Below are 10709 nucleotides of genomic sequence, written 5' to 3'. Positions count from 1 at the left end.
CAATTCTAAGAACTCATTTTTTCTATTGTCTCATTGATTTGCAGAACGCGAAGAAACTGAAAGTTTTAAACTTAACAGGTTGTCTTGAGTTAGTTGAACCTCCAGCATTCCCTGCTTCAATTAAACTAGAAAGATTGATTCTGGAATCTTGTTGCAAATTATCCTTGATTAGCCCATCCATTAGCAATCTGAGCAGCTTAGTTTCCTTAAATATGAAGTCTTGTAATGTGGACCAGCTGCCAGATCTGGGTTTCATGACGGCTTTAAAAGAGCTTGTGATCGATGGGACTTTTATTGATAAGATTCAGTTCCAAAAGATTCTATGGAGCAACTTGAGACTCTTAGTGCTTGCAAGTGTGAAAGGTTAGAACAAATATATGAGATTGATCACTTACGATCTCTCTCTAATCTTGCACTGGATGGAGCTGCTATAAAGACCCTTCCAGTTTCCATCGGGTCGCTGGAGAAACTTCAACGCCTATCTTTAAGGAACTGTCAGAAATTAACTGAAATTCCAAAATCCGTTGGAAAGCTCAAGGAACTGCAGTTTATGGACCTGTCAAACACGGGAGTTGATGAATTGCCTCGTTCGGTCGAGCGTTTGGAAAATTTGAAAGTGCTGAAGATGGAAGGTACTCACATAGGAAATTTTCCTGAAGCAATACAAAATCTGCCAAAGTTGGAAGAGATAGATTTTTCTCTCTGCCGGAATTTGGAGATTCAGATGGACTGTGATCTTGCAAGATTATCCTCCTTGAGAGTCTTGAAATTGTCCTACACCCGAATTGCCCACTTGCCTGAGAGCATCTGTCGGCTCTCAAATCTCCAAATGCTTGAATTGCGTAACTGCGAGAAGCTTCAGGCTTTGCCAGAATTTCGCTCTAGTGTATTCATCCTGCGCTATGCATCATGAAAGATGTGGACGGCCTTGGAACTGTCATGCCTGACTATTATAGAAGGGTGGTACTCTGGTGATGATCCTGTTCCAAAGTGGTAAGAATCTCTAAACTACTGCAAAATGACAGATTGGGGATCGATTTATCTAATTTTGGCCTTTCAAAAGACATGAAGTTCATTTTTAAGTGGTATTCTTAGCTCAACAAGATTCATGCAGTCAAAGTTTGGGGCGAAATGGTGAATTGTCAAGTCTTTCGAATAGGTAAATATCTAATTAGATCCCATATCTTCTTCAATGAGACATACTTGCCAATTGAACTCATTATTGTTCCGTGTTGCCTAGTATTCCACCACCTAGTAACCCAAGGTTGAAGAAGGCAACAGAGACCCAATTCTGGAATTTCTAGGACTATGGTTGGTTCTGAAACCATTTTACTGCAGTATAAATAACCTTACGTGGTTGAATAATTACTGTGCTTCTTTAAATTGTAGCTGTCTTTGATCTTCTCTTTGACAGATAATTAAAATTGTTGCAGTTGAAATTGTCTGAGCTGGAGCATAATGGTATTCAAATTTGGCAGCAATCGGGAGGACTCATGGTCAACAGATTTCATCCGTTTTATGTAAGAGGCGATGGTAAAGTCACCATCGAGAACTCAATTCCATAATTATGAGGAAAGGTGCGTGGTGATATGGCCAGACACTGTATAGGAGATTCATTTCAAATGCAAGAAGGCGGTATCTCTTGTTTCAATGATTCGCTAATTCCATTAGTTGCAGTAAGTTCGTATCGGGAGTAACTTTGAAACTCGTCCCTGCACGCGTACTACAGTTTACTCTGTTGTCGTCCTTAATATGATTATCCCATTCGTAGTAGACTGTCCTTCTTCGGGGCAGCTAGCTTGGCCAAGATTATCAGCCTTGTCTGCAGAGTCTGTTCATGTACTAAAAGCTCGTGTGGGATTGCCTCGACTTCTTTCGTGCTCTTAAAACTTTTTTTCCCAGTAGCATGAATGCATTTTGCCTGAATGACAGGACAAAGATGGTCGACAATATCGATCAACTTGATCCAATGCATCAGGATCGCCCGACCGAACTACCTGATACACAGAAAACAGAATCTGCTGGCCTGCCCCCGAAACGTTTCCCTTGCAAGGCGAACAGATCAACTTAAGTTAATTGCAACTCCATGCATGCAAAATTACCGATGACTTTTCCCGTTGAAGAAGACATATAAAGCCGCTATTTCCCGTCGAACAGAGGAATGCTATTTCCAGCATTCCATTGAACATCAGAGAAATACAAATAGCTAAAGTTGGAGCTATTTTCATGGCTTCTATCTCCGAAGCAATGCGTTGACCTGTACGCTAGCTATTCTTCCTTTTCTTTATCCAGCGGCAGCCCAGCTGCTAGTTGACCTTGACCGTTCCAGTGATGAAAACACCACCAAAAACACCCTTCTGACCGTAATTCTTCAAGCAATTTGAAAGCGGAAGAGTTAAATAATTGTACGAAATATTCATAATGCGTGCACTTGCCGATTTCTCGATGAGTACCCGAGAGAGAGCGCGATCATGATGACGGTTGCCCTGGTTCTGCTGGTGATAGCCGTCATAATAGGCGGAATCATGAAGAGGGAACTTGGTGGTAAGTAGGCATTCGACGTAGCCATGCTCGGTGCCGTAACAGTCATCACTGTCGCTGTCGCAGATGTCGCGCTCTTGCCACCACCAAGGTCCACGTCATCGTCGCCATCACAGTCGACACGGTGTCGCACACACTTGCCAACCGGGTCATCATCACCGTCGCAGCTGTCCATGGTAGCACACAACGGAAGAGAACTGCAGTGCTCGAGTACCGCACCGGCATATTTTCTCGCCAGATGGGCGTCGCAACTGCCAGCGTACACACCAAGCCTGGGGTCGCACTCGAGGTCGTCGTCATCTTGGTCACGACCGTCGAATACAGGGCCGGTTCGTGACATGGATATACATCCATGGCCGTCGCGGATGCAGTCGCCACGGCTGCAGACTCAGAGCCTGTGCTCGGGATCAGGGCCAACATCGTCACAGACATCACGAGTCTCAAGCACAGGAGCCGTACGTAATTTCAACGCACAGTAGTGGCAATGGCCGCCGCAACAATCACCGCCCCTCGCAGCCAACATCACCGAGGCTGGCCACGCAGCTGCGATGGGCGCAGCCTCGGAGCCTACGCTCTGAATCGGGTCCGCGTCGTCACAGCCGCAGGTCTCGAGCACAGGAGCCGTACGTGATTTCAACGTCTGGCAATCGCTACGGCCGTCGCAACATCGTCAACCTCGCAGGGCAGTCGACAGCATCGCCGCCGCGGTTGACTCAGCTGCCACGGGGCGTTTCGGTTCAAGCCCCACATGCACGTGTTGACTTCATATATTCCGATTTGGTTATCTGTACTACTCCTCGTTTGGAGAAAATATTAAATACCCTAAAAGTGTCACGCCAATTCTATTCTGAATCATTCACACGTTGACGCAATTTCAAATCAATACTCCTTCCCTCCCCACTCGCATTCGAGAAGCAATTACTCTCTTGTCTAATCTTCCATCGACGACTTGCTTCCACATGATATTGCTAGTATGAGTACCTAGAAGGGGGTGAATAGGTGTCTAAACAATTTATCGATATACGGAAGCGATTCTTAGCATATGATAGAAAGTAAATTTCTCTTAATTAACAAAATGAAATATGATCGAGGTAGAAAGAGTAAGGAAGAGAAAATTGAACACAGGATTTATAGTGGTTCGGCTTATTCCAAGCCTACGTCCACTCTTCCGCACCGACGAGCCCACCGGCTGGATTTCACTATGATCAAAAGAGAAGTTACAGCACAGCTTTGCCTTGATTCACAAAGTGTAGATGTTCTACCACACCTCCTCAAGGTTTCTCACAAATATAGACTCTCTTTTGTATACAAGTATTCGCTCAAAGGATTTATCTAAACAAATAGGAGCTTCGACTTTGGAATTCTTCTATCGCGCACACCTTGAACAACTAAGACAGTCTTCCTTATATATTCATTTATGCCATCATACCCGTTGGCACTTACCAAAGGAATTCCTCCAATCTACCCGTTGGACGAAATCAATTAGGAAGATTGTTCAAGCTATAAAAGGAACGTGTTGATAGCCCATCAATCATGTTCGCCCATACAATCAGATCTTGGTTTCCATAAGCGTAACCTTCCAATAATACTTAGGCAATCACCGGATCTTCAATTATCGAATCAATCTTCGATCAATCAAAGGACTCCGTTATGTCTTCTCCAGCCACGAGATCTTCTCCAGTTGATAAGGTCAAATCCTCAACGAAACATTCAGTTCGGATAACCTTTCTTCAACGGATTAGAGATCAATGAGGATAGACTTTGAGTCTTGAGTCTCGGCTGTCCGGAGGTCTTCGACTTTAAATAGCGAGTCCGCAAGCCTTCGACTAGACCGATAGAAACGTTTTGTCAACTTCAAAATACTTCAAGAAGATTTCTCCAACAATCTCCCATTTTTTTGATGGTGACAAAACTTTCCGCAGATTTGGATATCTTTGACCGCAAAACATTCCTCAAACACATATGCATATCTTATAGAAATAAATGGCTAAATGAATAACACTAGAATCTGCAACCACAGAAAATAGGTTAGTCCAATATATGATTAAGCCATTCATAAGATATCAATATTGATTAATAGAAGCAGTCAAGTCCAAGTCTAGTTCAGTTCTCATCCAGACACAAAACAAAGTCAAACAGGTTCAAACCATAAACCTCAAAACAATCCAACAAACAAAAAGTTTAATGAATGAAAAGTTTTTGATCAAATCTTGCATCTCTCCCCCTTTTTGTCATCATTAAAAAGGATGAGATGAAGTTAAGATTGCTTGGGAACGTGGACAAGCTGGAAATCTTCCATAGACTGAACGATGCCTTCCAGCCTCTTAAAGTCTTCCTTTAGTTGTGCAATCTCCTCACTCTTGGCATTGGACTGATTCTGAATAGAGAGGGCTTGCATTTTATCAATTAATGAACATGAAGAAGCTTGACCTTCATTCTTCAAGCTTTGAACTTCGCATCCCAAGGCATAAATCTGACCTTTCATCTCCAAGAGAATATCCATGATTCTGCGAAAATCTGCTCCATTATCAGCCTGAGTACTTGCTTCGGCTCGATCTGATGGAGTAAATGCAAAAGATGGTAGATCAGCATAATCTTGCAGATTTGGCGATGACACTTCATGACCTTCTTTCGGAAACCGAGATGCATAAACATCCTCTCGGGTCCGCGGTGAGCGATCGACTCCTTCACTTGCATCGGGACATGAAGACTTCACTCCTTTCTCCCGATCTCCCCATGTTTTCATGCCTACAGTGTGGAGAAGAGTGTTCTTCATGTTCTCCTTCTTCTCTTCTTTCTTCTTTGGTCTTTCCTCCTCTCGTTTCTTTTTCAGCTTCTAATTCTTTCGCTTCCTTCTCCCTGTCTTTGTCATTTGTTCCGAGTCTTGCTATGGAACAGGATGACTTAAATTCTTTAAGGCCAATGCAGAGAGAGTGATGTCTTCCTCATCATCTTCATCCTCTACGAGGAGAGCTCTTCTTTTCTTGGATGGAGCAACCATGGGCTCCTTCCCTTTTCTTTTAGCTGCAGAAGATATTTGATGAGATTTTGCAGGAGTCTTCTCCTTGAATTTCTCCAACTCCTTGCTCAGTTCTTTCAGACGCATTTTGGTAACCATTTTCAGACCTACCACCATATGATCGCATGGTCAAACACAAAGGATTTGTGGAAGCTGAATATTCAGATGTCTGAATAACTTCGTAACAAGGCTTGGATAAGGGAGTTGACCTTTGTCCTTCATCATTGCCCTATACATGTGAAACATCACGGTGTGAGGGAGAGAAAACCTTTACCAAAAAGAATGGCATACATCGCTTGGCTCTCGAACTTGAGACATCGTCTTGGAAGTTGATTTCGGTCGAAGGCAATTAATCACAATCTTGTGAAGCAAGATGTTGTATGCACCCATCCTTAAGTAGGTGATCTTTTCATCTCGTTCTCCCGTCCTTCACTAGTTCAAGTGTGGCCCGAGCAATGGAAACTTTGTTTGTTTGATATCTTCCTCTTTCGACTTCTAACACATCTCGCCAGCATGTTCATATCCACAACATAGTCTTGGTCTTTTACGCTGAAAGAGAATCTATTCGCATCCAAAAATCTTAGATTTGAATAGAAATATGCAAGTTAATTCAAGATATGCCTCGTAGAGTCGGAGCGTAACTTTTCAAGTTGAAGATAACCGAACTTTTCCCTTAAGTTCACATTCACTGCATCCAAAAATCAAAATCCACACTCCTAGGGTTTATTACCCCACGCTTCAGCAATTTTGAGTACAGATCCTTTTGCTCCTTTGATCTGAACAAATCTCCCCTTTTTCCTTGATTTTCAACCGCAACACCCATCTTCGGTTGAAATTGACTGTACAATTTATCATCATCATTCCCATCCACAGGATTCGGCCCCCAGTCACGAGGATCACTTGGGATATTTGCAAGGGTTTCCTCAGCCACCCCTTTTCGAGCAATTCCCAAACTTTCCATTTTTTTCAGAAAAATATATTCGTTCCCATGTCCTTTTTCTTTAAGAAAATCATCAATGTATTTCAAGGAGTACGAATTCCTTTTAGGGCACGATATAACCGGTAAATATAAGCGGGCTTTTGAACTCTTACATGTGGTCTCGCATCCTCGATGATTTCTTCCCGTTGTTGATGATCAACTCCTTGAGGACTAGATGGAGGAGAATGACGCGTTGAGAATGTTGTGGGCTCGCTTGCTGTTCCGGGAGCCACTTCATCTTCGCAAGATCGAAGTGCGTAGGTCCCTCACTCATCCTCTGTGGTCCCCTGCTTGCGATTCTTGAGGACTTTCTTGAAGATGACATCTTTCTCAGTCTTTGGAAGATTCCTTGCTTGACTTTCCCAGGAAAGATGACAACTTTTTTTTAGGATTGAACGAAGAAGACAAACGGGAATGGAGGATTGATGCTTTCTAGGGTTTTTGAGAGAAAAGAGAAGAGGAATCGACAGTGCTCGTTCGGTTAAAAAGAAGAGTAAACGAACCGTCACAAAGGAAATAAAAATATACATTTTCAAAATAACTGTCTTTATCCGCAAAAATAACTTCCCTTTTATAAATGAAGCGATGCAATATTTATGTCAATTAAATATAGCAACAATTTAAACACAGTCTGATGATCGTACCTTTTCAAGATGAGATTCAAGGAGAAAACTTACAGTCGACAAACGTACCAAGACTGTCTTTCGATAAAGTCTTGTAAGTCCGAGTCCGAAGGTCTTTAGACTTTGATATCCTCATACCTCAAAATGTTGAGTCCGAACCGTATAGACTCAAATTGATTTTTCTCCAAAGGCTTTGTGAATATATCAGCCAGTTGATTCTTTGAGTCAACAAATTGAATTGAAACATCTCCATTTTGAACATGATCTCTAATAAAGTGATGTCGAATCTCTATATGCTTTGCTCTTGAGTGGAGAATTGGATTTTTGGTGAGGTTGATAGCGCTGGTGTTGTCGCAATTAATCTCCGTGCATGAGTCTTCAATTTCAAAGTCTCTTAGCTATTGTTTTATCCATAGAATTTGCGAACAGCAGCTTCCCAGGGCTACATACTCTGCTTCTGTTGTTGAAAGAGACACAAGTGCTTTGTTTCTTGAAAACCAAGACACCGTCCCCGTTTCCAAGCAACGGCAAGTTCCCGAAGTGTTTTTTCTATCAACTCGCAACCGGCCAGATCTCGCGTCTAAATATCCCGGAAGATTAAAGTCTCCTTCTTAGATACCAAAGACCGATGCTTGATGATGAAGCCACGTATTTAATGATGCGTTTCGCAGCATTGAGATGGGATTCTCTAGGATCTGATTGAAACCTTGCACAGATGCAAACACTCAACAAAATGTCGTCTAGAAGTAAGATAAAGAAGTGAACCAATAATGCTCTTGTACAGCTTTTGATCAACTTTCTTTCCTTCTTCATCTTTGTCTATCTTCAAAGAACTTGACATCGGTATGTCGGTCTTTTTGCACTTCTCCACCCAAATCTTTTGACAAGATCATTAACATATTTTTCTTGATAAATAAAAGTTCCTTCCTTCAATTGTTTTATTTGAAGACCAAGAAAGAATGTTAACTCTCCCATCATACTCATTTCAAATTCATCCCGCATAGACTTAGAAAATTTCTTGCACATATTTTCATTTGAAGATCCAAAAATAATGTCATCCACATATATTTGAACAAGTAAGAAACTTTTGATTTCATTTTTGATAAATAAAGTTGTATCTACTTTACATTTAACAAAACCATTTTGTATCAAAAACTTACTTAATATGTCGTACCAAGCTCGAGGTGCTTGCTTTAAACCATACAAAGCCTTTTTCAGTCTAAAGACTGAGTCTGGCTTCTTTGGGTCTTCAAACCCTGGTGGTTGTTCCACATAAACTTCCTCATGGATAAATCCATTTAGGAAGGCGCTTTTGACGTCCATTTGGAATAACCTGAAATTCTTATAACAAGCAAACGCAAGTAATAGTCGAATAGCTTCTAACCTTGCTACTTTTGGAGCGTAAGTCTCATCATAGTCTATTCCTTCTTCTTGCGTATATCCTTTGGCCACGAGTCTTGCTTTGTTTCGTACGACTTTTCCTTTCTCATTCATCTTGTTTCGAACACCCATTTAGCTCCAATAATGCTTTTTTACCTTTTGGTTTGGATGTCAATTCCCAGACATCATTAATGCTGAACTGTCTCGAGCTCTTCTTGCATAGCTTCAATCCAGCTTTCATCGACAAAGCTTATTCTATGCTTTTTGGTTCAATTTCGAAACAAGAGCTACAAAGACTAGACTCTTCTCGCCTTTTGGATCCGTGTGCGAATTCCTTCATTCATTTCGCCGATTATAAGATCTTTGGGATGACTGGACTTATGCTTCCAGTTACTTGTTGATTTGTATGTTTGATGATCTCTCTCTTTGATTGAATCTTCACGAACATCCTTATTCTGGTTTTCCAGAGTCTGAGATGCTTCTTGAGTTGTAAGCTTTGGAAGGTTCGGAGCGGGTTCAAACTCTTCTTGATGAGTCTAACTTGATTCATCTTGTGTTGAGTCTTGAAATTTGACATTCATTGACTCCTCCACAGATCGGCTCTTCTTGTTATAGACTCTAAAGGCTTTGCTTGATGTAGAATATCCAAGGAAGATACCTTCATCGATCTTTCTTCAAACTTACCAACTCGATCTTTTGCATTTTTCAATATAAAACATTTGCAACCAAATACATGAAAGTATGAAACAATAGGCTTCTTATCTTTGAACAATTCATAAGGGGTTTTCTCTAGAATAGGTCTTAAGAAGACTCTATTGATGATATAACAAGCTGTTGAAACAAATTTTCAGCCCAAAATCGTGAAGAAATCTTGCTTTCTATTAAAAGAGTTCTAGCCATTTCTCGAAGAGATCTGTTCTTTCTTTCCACAACTCCATTTTGCTGAGGAGTATATGGAGAGGAGAACACATGATTAAAGCCAGATTCATCACAAAATTTTGTAAAATCTTGATTTTCAAATTCACCTCCATGATCTGTTTTTATACAAGAGATAACACATCATTTTTCATTTTGAACTTTTTTAGCAAACTTTTCAAAATACGAGAAGGTTTCAGACTTACTTGCAAGGAAATATACCCAAGTAAAACGGGAGTAATCATCCACAATTACTAGGCAATATTTCTTACCTCCAATACTGTGTTTCGTTGGTCCGAAGAGATCCATATGTAGCAACCGTAGTACATGATTAGTAGTGACATGATTTATTGGCTTAAATGAATTTCTTACCTGTTTTCCCAGAATACATGGAGTACATGGATCAGTCTTTTGATAAGGTAATCTGGGTAGTCCTCGAACAAGCTGTTTTGTTGAGATTTTGGCTAACTGCTTCATGTTGACATGACCAAGCTTTCTGTGCCATAAGCTTGCTTCGTCTTGAATTGAGATAAAACATTGCGATTCATTTGGTTTCACATCCGTAAGATAGATGTTTCCATGTCTACAACCCATGAAAGATCGAGTAGAGTCTTTACCGATTCCGTAACATATTCCTTCTTGAAAGAAGATCTTGAAACCAGTATCACACGTTGACTAATGCTGAGAAGATTGTAATTGAGTCCTTCCACTAAGGAAACATTACTTATTGTGAGATTTCCAATTTTCACAGTTCCAAATCCCACAATACTTCCTTTGTTGTTTCCTCCAAATGAAACTTTTCCACCATTTACTTGAGCAAGTTTTATGAAACATTTTGAGTCTCCCGTCATGTGTCTTGAGCATCCACCGTCAAGATACCATTTTACCTTTCTCTTGACGGTGACCCGCATTTAAAAAAGAGTCTCAAGCTTTCTTTGGTACCCAAACTTTCTTGGGTCCTTTGGTGTTAGTAACATAAGCAAGATATTAGCCCATATTTTCTTAACAGGTTTCCAAACCATAGGACACTCTTTTTCAAAATGATCCGACTGTTACATTTTGAACATTTTAGAGCATTCCTACCTACGGATTTAACAAAAACTTTCTTGAAGTGATTTTTGTAAACCTCATTCGAGAGTCTTTTCTTAATTCTTTCTTTTACTTTAGGAAAATCAATCAAGGGAATTGTTTCTTCTGTCCTACCTAGACCAGACTTATTGAAGTAAGGTCTTTGTGCTAAAAAAATTTTCTC

At 40.8% G+C, this 10709-nt stretch overlaps 1 long non-coding RNA gene across 1 annotated transcript; it reads left to right on the top strand.

The window, feature by feature from the left end:
- The first annotated feature begins 34 nt into the window (after positions 1 to 34).
- LOC104437736 lies at positions 35 to 1904 on the top strand. Its single transcript, XR_005549944.1, has 2 exons — positions 35 to 993; positions 1434 to 1904. It is a non-coding gene; the product is annotated as an uncharacterized LOC104437736 (long non-coding RNA).
- Positions 1905 to 10709: the final 8805 nt, after the last annotated feature.

Source organism: Eucalyptus grandis, chromosome 3, assembly GCF_016545825.1.
Source record: "Eucalyptus grandis isolate ANBG69807.140 chromosome 3, ASM1654582v1, whole genome shotgun sequence".
NCBI classification, from domain to species: Eukaryota; Viridiplantae; Streptophyta; class Magnoliopsida; order Myrtales; family Myrtaceae; genus Eucalyptus; species Eucalyptus grandis.
The sequence above is the reverse complement of the archived record's forward strand: the minus strand, read 5'-3'. Positions and strand labels throughout refer to the sequence as shown.